General features: G+C 36.3%; 1 protein-coding gene across 2 annotated transcripts in view; it reads left to right on the plus strand.

Moving 5' to 3' along the window:
• Window positions 1-11,550, plus strand: part of RABGAP1L (RAB GTPase activating protein 1 like) — a 603,348-nt gene that overhangs the window by 394,698 nt on the left and 197,100 nt on the right. The gene's annotated exons all lie outside the window — the stretch shown is intronic.

Below are 11,550 nucleotides of genomic sequence, written 5' to 3' on the forward strand. Positions count from 1 at the left end.
ACCCCCTGCTGGAGCCAGCGACCTTGGGTCCAAGCTGGTGAGCTCTTTGTTCAAGCCAGATGAGCCCGCGCTCAAGCTGGCGACCTCGGGGTCTCGAATCTGGGTCCTTCCGCATCCCAGTCTGACGCTCTATCCACTGCGCCACCACCTGGTCAGGCTAACAGTAGATTTCTTGAGCATTTGTTGTCAGTGCTAGGCTAAGAGGTGGGATTACAAATATGAATAGTTTATGATTTGTGTTCTCAAAGGCTTCAGGATCCAGGATGGAGCACAGAGAATATAAGTACATACTTACTATTTTTAGTCTTATGTCTTTATTAGATTTTTCTTATGTTTATTAAAGAACTTATAGAGAACTTACAGTGTGCTTCGTGAAAGTGACATGCAAAGTAAGAGAAGAACAGGGAGAGGGATTACCCAACCCAGAACTTTGGGAAAAGACTTTCTGGAGGAGGTGGACACTTTGCCAAGGTGTAAATAATAGAGTTTGGGGGGAGGCGAGTTAGGAAAGGGAGAAAGATTGCTAGACAAAGGGAACAACATGAACAAGTGTAGGAAACACAGAAGGGCCCAGCATATAAAGGAACAATATGAAATTACAGTTTCTATACAATTACTATAGCAATTGTATGCAGGGAGAGGTAGGTGGTGAAAATGGTCAAATGGTCAAATGGTCAGGACCAAATTATGAAGACTCTCTAATCATGTTAAGAAATGTGGGCTTTATTCTAAAGCTGAGGAGGAGTCATTGATCGGTGAAGTTAGGGAGTGACAGTCAGACGTTCATTTCTGACACGTTCTTAGTATCCCCGGGTAGCGGGTGGGACTGAGAGGAATGTGCAGCAGCAGAGAGAACAGGAAGTATCCACCTTGGTGAGAGATGCTGGGACCCAGAGAAAGAGCAACAGAATTAAGAAACATGCAGGAGGCAAAATTGGTGGGTTTTATGGACGTATTGATAAAGTAGGATTGAAGGTAACAAGTCTAGTGTGCTAGCTTTTGTGACTGGATGAATTATTGTATTTTGAGCTGAAATAGAAAGAAAATGCGTCTGTTGAGATTGAGTGAAGAAAAAGGGGTAGGAGTGGATGATGAATTTTGTTTCAGATTCCTTGAGTTTGGGATATTAAGGGGTACCTGCATGAAACTGACTAGCAACCCACTGGATAATGGAAATTGGTGCTGGTGAAAAAAATCAAAGCTGAAATTATGAAAGTGGATCAGAGCATCTAAGAAAAATAAATAGAGCAAGAAAGACAGGATAGAGCTCAGAGATGCTAGAAATTTAAGGGGCAGATGAGGAGGAGAAATCCTTGAAGAATTTCTGGATTTTCAGTTGGGAGGAAGCAATGTATAATGTCAAATGCCACAGAGAGGTCCAGCAAGTTTAAAACAAAAGCATTTTTAAGGTTTGCATTCTGTATTATAGTAAATTATGGTCCTAATTCTGAAAACTTGATTTTAATGATAATAATGATATACAGTGATTCTATTTTGATTATTTCTCTATTTAACTTTGGGTTTGATTTCTTTCTGTTGCATTATCACCTGTTCTTAGTCTTCTGGACCTTGTCCTTGTCATCCCTCTTTCTTTGATATCTCCATAGCCTATCTTCTTGGGATTCCCTGTGATAATCAAGTACTTTATGGCCACAAAATCTCTACTAGTAAACCCACCTAGTGTCTACCGAGATCAGATGAGATCTGGCGTGCTCAGGGTGGTATGGCTGTAGACCCCACCTAGTGTCTAGAATACTCAGGTCCCTAACACAAGAGGCTGGGGCTATGAATAGTTACATGAATGTGTTTACCAAGGACCAGAGCAATCGTTCTTCTAAAAGGAGTCTTTATAGTCACTCTGATGAGACCTGATGTTCAAGTCATGTGTGGTGAAGCTTTGTCTTTCACAAAGTAATCTTTGGGTATAAAACAATTTAGCATTTTAGACATGTAGTTCTATTAAACACATTATAATATATTGACTGAAATTCAGTGAGAAGAATATCTGTGAGAAATTGTTTATGAGTTTTAACAGAGGTTTAGTTACTTGTAAGTTCATATTTGTTTGGAAATACCTCTCCCTGGGGGAAAAAGGGAGGAATGGAGGAAAGGAGGGAGGGAGAAAGGGAGGGAGGGAGGGAGGGAGGGAGGGAGGGAGGGAGGGAGGGAGGGAGGGAAGGAAAGAAGGAATCAGAAAATACAGATACCTATATATTTTTTTCTGCGTAATCTTCTCCATATTATAAGGGTCATATGGCAAATCAGTCATTGTAAAGTTACTGAACACAATTTTTAAAGTATGTCACAAACAGATGGAAATTCAGTCTAGGCTCTTACCCTTTTGGCATTAATATAATTATGCAATTGTTGCCATGGCTTATAAATAACTGGGAATACAGAAATGCCTTCAGAATCTTTGAGGAACAATGAACTGATATTCAGCATAGTATTAATGAGAAATAGACTGTAATTTTTAATTGACAGTAAGTATATGCAAAATTTCTGTTAATCAGCATATTCTATTAACTGACCAACCCATTCCATTAAGCAATTTGAATAAGAAAAGGTAACTAATTTTTTCTTTCATATTTTTGCCTCCATGGTTTTAATAGGTAGAAGCATATAGTCTAGCTTAAACAATTCATCAAATACACTGTCCCAGGTTCTAGGGAGATATGTTATTAGGGTCTTACTAAATTTTTATCAGTTACATAAGGCATTGCTTCTTTGGCTGCCAGACTTCCTTTGGCTGCTTTGTATTAATCATTGTCAGAACCTGCTTCTTGGGGATGTGTGTTCTTCCCCGGTGGTCATTTATATTTCACATTCACTGCCTAAGAGGAAAGAAAGACCAAAAATGAAAATATGTTCAAAAATAAAAGTTTAGAATTTTTAAAAAGTTTTTCCATGTCTAAGTAGTTTTAAGAAATAATTACCTGCTTGGAAATTTCCAAAGACTTCATAATAGCTTTGTGACTTGCTGTAGTTTAAGCAGCAGAAGAATTAAGTGTTTATCACAGTAGATGCTATTATATCTATTGATTAAATTACAGGACACTTATCATTTACAGTTGGAAAAGAATAACTATAGCAATTTTCAGACTTGGGAGATGAGGGGGCTGTAGTAATGGCTGATCAAATAAATGGTAATGTAAGCTGAATAATACATGAAATGCAAAAGAAAAAATTCAAAGTAAAATTCATCTGCCTTTGAAGTGAAATATGCAGTAATAATCAGTAATATTATCATAATGGTGTTAGTCTTTCCTTAATTGGAAATACATATAATAATTTCATTTTATATATTTCATTTATTCCAAAATCATATAAAATATTTTAGATAATTTTAATCCAGTTTTTTTTTAACATTTATTGTCAAGCAGCTTTAAAGTTTTCTTACTGAACATATACTTTCTTAGACCTTTAGAAAATCACTATCCTTTTTAGGGTTAAATGACTGTATGTATTAATATTGATATATATGGAAGCTTTCTGCAAAAATATTATTTTTGGATAATCCAGAATGTTTAAAACTATTGAGTTGTTTTTTTAAAAACTTTGACAAAAACCACTACTTCTTTGGAAATTGGTTTAGCTTTATCTGATAAAAGTATACATATCTAGCAATTCCACTCTTAGATATGTACCTTAGATTTGTGTGCATGTACTCCAAAAAAAGCCATGTAATAAAATTGTCCTAGGATCAGTGTTTATAATAGACAACTCAAATGCACACTGATAGAATGTCTAACACTAGAATTATAATTAGACTTTGAGGTGGGTAACTTGTATTTACATATAACAGAACCACAGTACAGCAATGAAATGAAATACCGTGTGTGGCACAGGCTCATGGAAGCACATTATACAAACCAGATTCAGTAAGAACTCATAGTGTATGTGGCATCCTTTGATATGATTCCACTTAGTATAAAGTTTAATAACAGACAACTAAAGTGTATTTTTAGGATGCTGCATAGCCAGAAATATCAATATATAGCACCAGTGATTACTGTCAAAGTCAGGATAGAGACTTCTCCGAGGAGAAACTGGGAGTTAAGACTGGGATGGGACACACAGGGCTCTTCAGTAGTATTAACACTGTTCTGTTTCTTAACCTGTTTTACTTCATAATCAATTCTTTATTAAAGTTTAAACTTCATTCTCTGTGGGGGTTGGTTTTTTTTTTGGTGGAGAGTATAAGAGTTGTTCCATTGATTATGTTCAGACTGTAATCAGCATTCAGTATCTTTTGCTCAAATAGATTCTTGTCCCCCCCACTTTTTTAAATTACAGTTTTCATTCAGTATTATTCTGTATTGGTTTCAGGTGTCCTGCAGAGTGGTTGGACAGTCATATGCCTTACAAAGTGTTTCCCCAATATTTCTTTTTTTTTTTTTTTTTTTTTCATTTTTCTGAAGCTGGAAACAGGGAGAGACATTCAGACAGACTCCCGCATGCGCCCGACCGGGATCCACCCGGCATGCCCACCAGGGGCGGTGCTCTGCCCCCCAGGGGGCGATGCTCTGCCCATCCTGGGCGTCGCCATATTGCGACCAGAGCCACTCTAGCACCTGAGGCAGAGGCCACAGAGCCATCCCCAGCGCCCGGGCCATCTTTGCTCCAATGGAGCCTCGGCTGCGGGAGGGGAAGAGAGAGACAGAGAGGAAAGCGCGGCGGAGGGGTGGAGAAGCAAATGGGCGCTTCTCCTATGTGCCCTGGCCGGGAATCGAACCCGGGTCCTCCGCACGCTAGGCCGACGCTCTACCGCTGAGCCAACCGGCCAGGGCCCATCCCCAATATTTCAGTACCCATCTGGCCCCATGCATAGTTATTACAACATCACTGACTACATTCCTCATGCTGTACTTGACATCTCGTGACTACTTTGCACCTGCCAACCTGTACTTCTCAATCCCTTCACCTTTCCACCTTTCTCACCCAGTCCCCCAACCCCTCCCCTCTGGCAGCTACCTCTCTGTTGTCTGTATCTATGAGTTTGTTTCTATTTTGTTCGTTTATTTTGTTCTTTTTATTCCACATATAAGTGAAATCATATGGTATTTGTGTTTTATTTCAAAATAAAATAAGGTTTAAAAATTATGAATTCTTTAATGTGCCCCCAAAAAAGACAAGTTCAGGATAAGATTTAACCAGTAGACTTTAGAAATGAGAAGCAGACCTACTTCTTAGTTTTTTGAAAATGGAGATTCCAGAATCCCCAGTGAGAAGGTAGAAGCTTCCTAGTGTTTTTATAAGTAAAGTGTTTTTGCCATTATATTATTCAGATCATTAAGGACTCTCTGCTACTTTGACAGAACCTTGGCTTACAAGGGAAATGTACTCGATCACCTAACTGGGAAGTCCAGGGCAGAGGTGATTCTGACATGGTTGGATTTCAGAGTTCATATTTTGTCATTGAAATCTTTGTTTGTATATCTATTTTTTGTTTAAGTTTTCCTGCCTTCATTATATGGGTCAGCCACAAAATGGGCAGCGTGCGTGCTGGCTCGCCTGGCTCATATCCTTTCAGCTTTATAATTTCATCTAAAAGATTTGATAGAAACCATCTTTTGCTATAGCTCCTGCATTTTAAAACAAAACAAAGCAAAGAAAAACCCTGGAGGATTCTGATAGGCCTGCCTTGGGAACCTGCCATCCCTGAATCAATTACTAAGGCCAGGAGGGTAGGATGTTCTGATTAGCCCGGCCCAGGTCTTGAGTGCCTCTCAAGTGCTGACAGTGAGCTGGACCAGCTCCTCCTGAACAAGGGAACAGGAGGATAAAGGGTTTGGAAACCAGATGGTAGGGAGATAGGGTGGTAGACAGACACATTACATCATCTTATAGTGATGTCCTTACTGCAAGGGTTTTAGTGCATTTTTTAATAAGTCCTTTTATACTCACAAATCACTTTTTCTTATAGCCCAAGAGATTTTCCTGTTCCAAGTTAATTCTTACATCATTGCTTTGGAGCCATTTCCCAATATTGTCTCCTTATGTCTATAAATCAGTGGTCCCCAACCTTTTTTGGGCCACGGACCGGTTTAATGTCAGAAAATATTTTCATGGATCGGCCTTTAGGGTGGGACAGATAAATGTATCACGTGACCGAGATAAGCGTCAAGAATGAGTCTAAGATGTAACAGAGGGAATCTGGTCATTTTTAAAAAATAAAATATCATTCAGACTTAAATATAAATAAAACAGAAATAATGTAAGTTATTTATTCTTTCTCTGTGGACTGGTACCAAATGGCCCACGGACCGGTACCAGTCCGCGGCCCGGGGGTGGGGGACCACTGCTATAAATATATTCAAGATGTTTTTCTTTAAAAAAATAATAAAGTCCTCTATTGATCCTCCTATTTAGATATCTTGGGTTTCTCTGTTCTTTCAACGCTGAACTCATTCAAAGGATAGTAAAAAGTACAACTATAGATTTAGGCTGTGATTTAATATCATTCAAGTTTTATAACCTTGAGCAAGTATCCTAAACTTTCTGAGCTTTAGTTTTTTTCATTTATAAAATTGAAACAATATTATCACATGTCTAGGGTTCTTATGAATATTGAATACCTGATACTATGAGCTTGAAGAGTCTTCTTTTGTATCTGGCACAAAAAAAGTGCAGCTGTGGGATTAAATCCAGGTTTTGCTTGATAGATGTGTAGTTATTGGCAAATCATTTAACTCCATTGAACTTCACAAAGCTAGTATTTAAAATGTAAAAAAAAAATGGCTGCTTTGCAGACTTTGGTGAGGATCAGATGTGTTCATGAATGAATGCCTCTAATAATGGTAGCTGCTGCTACTCTCTCTAAAATTAATCATCATTGGCCCAGCCAATTGTCTTTTGGACCCTGGTCCCACTAGTTTAAATTGATGTCAGATTAGGAGACTAATACGTTGTACAGTATGTTTTAGAGCTTATAAATAAAGATTTACTTTAAATGCATTTTAGCATGTATTTGATTTAAAAGGAAAATAAACAGCTCAAAATTTTCATTCTATTTTGCTGTCCAATGGGTGAACAACAAATGAAGACTTAGGAGTTTATGATTTTCAAAATAGTTGCTAGCACTTACCTTTGTTGAAGAAGACTAGGGAAATTGGTGGACTGTTCAGTGCCTTTATGGAAAAAGGTAGATTGATTACAAAAAGAGGTGAAACAATCATATGAAATAGAAAACTTGGTTTTATCCTAAAGAAGGGGATTATTTGAAATCATTAACATAATTTTCTTTTAAGAACATCTTGATGTATATGATGTCAGGTGAGTGGTAAAGACTTTTGAAATACTTAGTGCTGCTTTGTTTTGCGGTTCACTGTGGAAAGAAGCAACGAAGCTTGGAGACCCAACTCCATTCGGTGATTATCTTTGTTAGTACAGACGTCAGATCTTCAGATCACTGTCAGTGTTTGTTACCAAAGAATGATCACATTATGCTTGACTCTCAGACTGCACATGTGAGGCAGGTATTTAGTTCTGCATTTCATAGAGCCATGAATGACATTTTGATATCTTACATTATAGGATTTTAATGCTTATCTCCTCCTTTCCACAATAAAACAACACTGATTCCATGACAGAGCTCCTGTACACAGCCAAGATGAATAGTCATTATTAGAGACCCATCATGTTACATCTTAACATTTAATTAAAAAATATGATGTTCAATGATTTATTTTTATTTTACTTTAGACCAATTGCATATCAATGATAAATTGGCTTTAGTTCAATGAAATATTAATCATTGTGATAAGTTCATTATTTTAATGCTTTAAAAAAAACCAAAAAGTAGGCAGATGCCACAATACTGCATAGTGGGAGAACTTAGTGTTATAGTGAGATGAGGTTTGATAGTACAGCTAGGTACTGATTTTCAGATCTTGATTGATTTTCTTTATGATAATTGGGGGATGAACTTAATAGCCAATACAAAATACAGATAATACAAAAGCTTTTTTATATTTAGCATTTGTAATAATATTAAAATAAATTGGGTTCTGAAACAGTTACTTTTGGCTGCCCCTTGCTTCTACTTTCACACCACTCCTTCCTTCTACATTTTTGCTGGCTCTTACTTTCGCAGTTCACAACAGATTGTGCTCTTCGTTGACATACCTTTATTGACAAAGGCAGATAGTCAGTTTTGCCAAAGTTATCCTAAATAAATATCTAATACTTGATATTTATTTAAGTCTATATGCTAAGAACTCTGGGAAGTACAAAGTTAAAGCAGTGTCCAGAGGTTAGTAGGAGCATCCAGTAACTTTACTACATGCCATAAAGAGCTTTGGGGATTCAGAGAAAGCAAAGATCTTAGGTTAAAATGAGTAACAGAGACTTTGTGTTCTAAGAGCCAGTTATAATCAAACTTAAAAGACAAAACTTCTGCCCTGGCCAGGTAGCTCAATTGGTTAGTGTCATCCCAATATGCTAAGGTTCAGGGTTCGATCCCCAGTCAGGGCACATACAAGAATCAACCAATGAATGCATAAATTAATGGAACAACAGGCCTGACCTGTGATGGCGCAGTGGATCAAACGTCAACCTGGAATGCTGAGGTCACCAGTTCAAAACCCTGGGCTTGCCTGGTCAAGGCACATATGGGAGTTGATGCTTCCTGCTCCTCCCCCATTCCCCCCCTTCTAAAAATGAATAAATGAAATCTAAAAATTATTTTAAATAAGTGGAACAACAAATCAATGTTTCTCTCTCCTCCTCTCCCTCTAAAATCAGTAAATAAAAAAAGAAGAAAGAAAAAAACTTCTAATATTAATGTGTTAACCTATTGTGGTAATCATATTGCAAGATATATATGTATATCAAATAATTTTGTACATCTTCAACTTACACAGTGTTATATGTAAAGCTTAAATGATATAAACTTACAACTAAGTAACATATTAGAAACAAAATAACGCCGAAAATAAATGACTTAGTGATTATTTTGCCACATTTTACAATGATCTATGCTCTTGAGTCTGTTTCCATCCATTTTAGTCCATTTTATAAGTACGATGGAAATATTACATAATACTGCACTTCATTTCTCAACTCCATTTATTTTCTAGTGTGTGATGAATCAAGATAATGGCCAAATACTCCTAATACTATAGCAAAGTCCCTATTTCCTAACTTGTTATTGGAATTACTATATTAGTATTCTGTTTATTTGCATTGACAAAAATAATAATTTATCGTTGTCAGTAAATTTTCCTGCCATTATTGAAGTCATTATTGGCCATCAGTGATTGATTATTGTTCACAATTTCCAAAATAAGTTTTCTGGTTATATATCTTTTATTTAATAATATCTTCCTTAAATATGCACTGTCTTGCACTTCAAAAGCACAATACCATCATGTCAATCTCTGGATTCTCTTTTTTTCTCTTCAGTGTAAATCAGTATGTGTTGTTTAGGCCATATTTTATACATTTTTAGGTATTTGTTTCCATTTTTAAATCTTTGACATTTTCACTAAATTGTGTATACTTCCCCTGATTGCTGCTACTGATGATGAAAATATTATTTGAAGAAAGAGAACTACCATGGAAAGATTAATTAGACATGCTAAGTAGATCTTATTTCATTTTTAAATTGGAAAAAGAAGATTACATTTCTATTTTTCAAAGGATTATATATATTTCCTGTTACTTCCTCATTCATTTTGTTAGCTATCGTTTTCTGTCTTCACAGGGGTTTATTTTTAATCAATTTTGTGTTAAGATAATATCTAAAGTCCCATAATAACTTATTTTAGTTGACCTTAATCTTTACAGATAGTCAATATTGATTTGATCTCAGGTAGACTGGTGTTAAAGTTTAGTCTACTATTCAGATGTGGTGCATTTACTAACTGAAAATAAAAAATGTGGCTCTATTGCTAAAGCAAGACATGAAAGATACCAACATCAGGATTACCCTTCTCATAAATATTTAGTTCAAACTCCAATGATTTTGTTTTGAAGAACATTTATTAAATATATTGTTTGTGTGTATACATTTATGAGAGACAGACAGAGGGAGATAGGAGCAGGGGAAGGGGGAGAAAGAGATGATAAGGGGGAGAGGATGTGAGAGAGAGAAAGAGTTTAAGCTCTATACCTGAAAGCAAGTAAGAAATTTATGTCTATTTGTCGTTTTCCTGAATACTTTATTGATCTGTCCCATGTACATATCCAGCCTCCCCTATCGCAGGACTTCTGTGTCCATATCAAACAGAGTTACCTATTTACTTGTCCTTGGGAAGGCAGTGACTGTCTTTCCAGGGCCTGGCATTCATTTCGTATTCAGTGACAATATATAAATGATGAAAGGTATCTAAGCCATTTATTTGCTTGAATGGTTTTACCACACTCAAGGAGATGAAGGTTTATCCTTTAACAAGATGCCAGATGGTAAAATATTCAACTAATCATCATTCACTAACCGAGAGGGGGAGCTTTAAGGAATGAGTAACTCTGGGCTGACTACACTTAGATTCTGTGCTACTGTTTTGTGCGGCTGCTCTCCCAGAGCTCAGGGTGGGGATGGTGAGGGTTGCCCAGAACTCAGTGGCGTTGGCGGGACAACAGTGTGCACGTACATACTGTCTGAGGTGTCCATGACGGAATTGCTAAAGAAGTGAAGAGTACAGCGTACTTATATTCTGAGTAACTGAATAGAAAGTAAAAAAATGTTTGCTGACTTGAACATCTGGGGTCAAAGCCAAGGTCTCAACCAGCTCATAAATAAAAAAGAAATAAGTAAATATTTAGAGAGTCAATATGACAACAGCCTAGGGTACTTATTTAACTTTAAGAGATCTTATTTAGCGAATTTACATATTTTATGGTTTGTAAGTAGAAAATAGAAGTGGCCAATTTGTGTAGGAACTTGAACAGTCACATTTCTAATTGAGTAAATAGAACCCTACTTGGTTCAGTTACTCAGGCAGGAATTTAGTCCAACAAAGGTGTCAAATGCCATAATCAGCCAAGGTCAGACTTTCAAAGGAGTGACATTTAAAGTAGATGTTTACATAATGCTTATATCCTAGGACATTGAGTACAGACAACTTTTTCTGTTTCCTTGGTGTAATTTCTAGAATATTACATATGTCTCTCTCTAAATGTTTTCATTTCATTGAGACCACAATTAATTAATTACACTGTGGCAAAAACCTCATATTTATTTTTTACTCTCTTAATTCAGAATTTTTATTACAGTATTTAAACAGAATCTCAGCTCTGGTTTTCCTTTTCTTAAATAAACTTTCCACATGATGATACAATATCATAGATAAGATTGTGGAAAGAATGCTTAAAAGTACTTAAAGAACGAGACTATTTTCACACATTCTCAAAAATTTCAGAAACCGTAATTAACTAAAGTGCTAATAACAAATTATTGTCTATTCATTAAAGCAAGCCCTGTGAGTTCCACTAATTTGATTTTAAATCTTTTTTTTTTAATAAATTTTTATTAATGGTAATGGGATGACATTAATAAATCAGGGTACATATATTCAAAGAAAACATGTCTAGGTTATTTTGTCATTA

This window comes from Saccopteryx bilineata, chromosome 2 (genome assembly GCF_036850765.1).
Source record: "Saccopteryx bilineata isolate mSacBil1 chromosome 2, mSacBil1_pri_phased_curated, whole genome shotgun sequence".
Taxonomy (NCBI): domain Eukaryota; kingdom Metazoa; phylum Chordata; class Mammalia; order Chiroptera; family Emballonuridae; genus Saccopteryx; species Saccopteryx bilineata.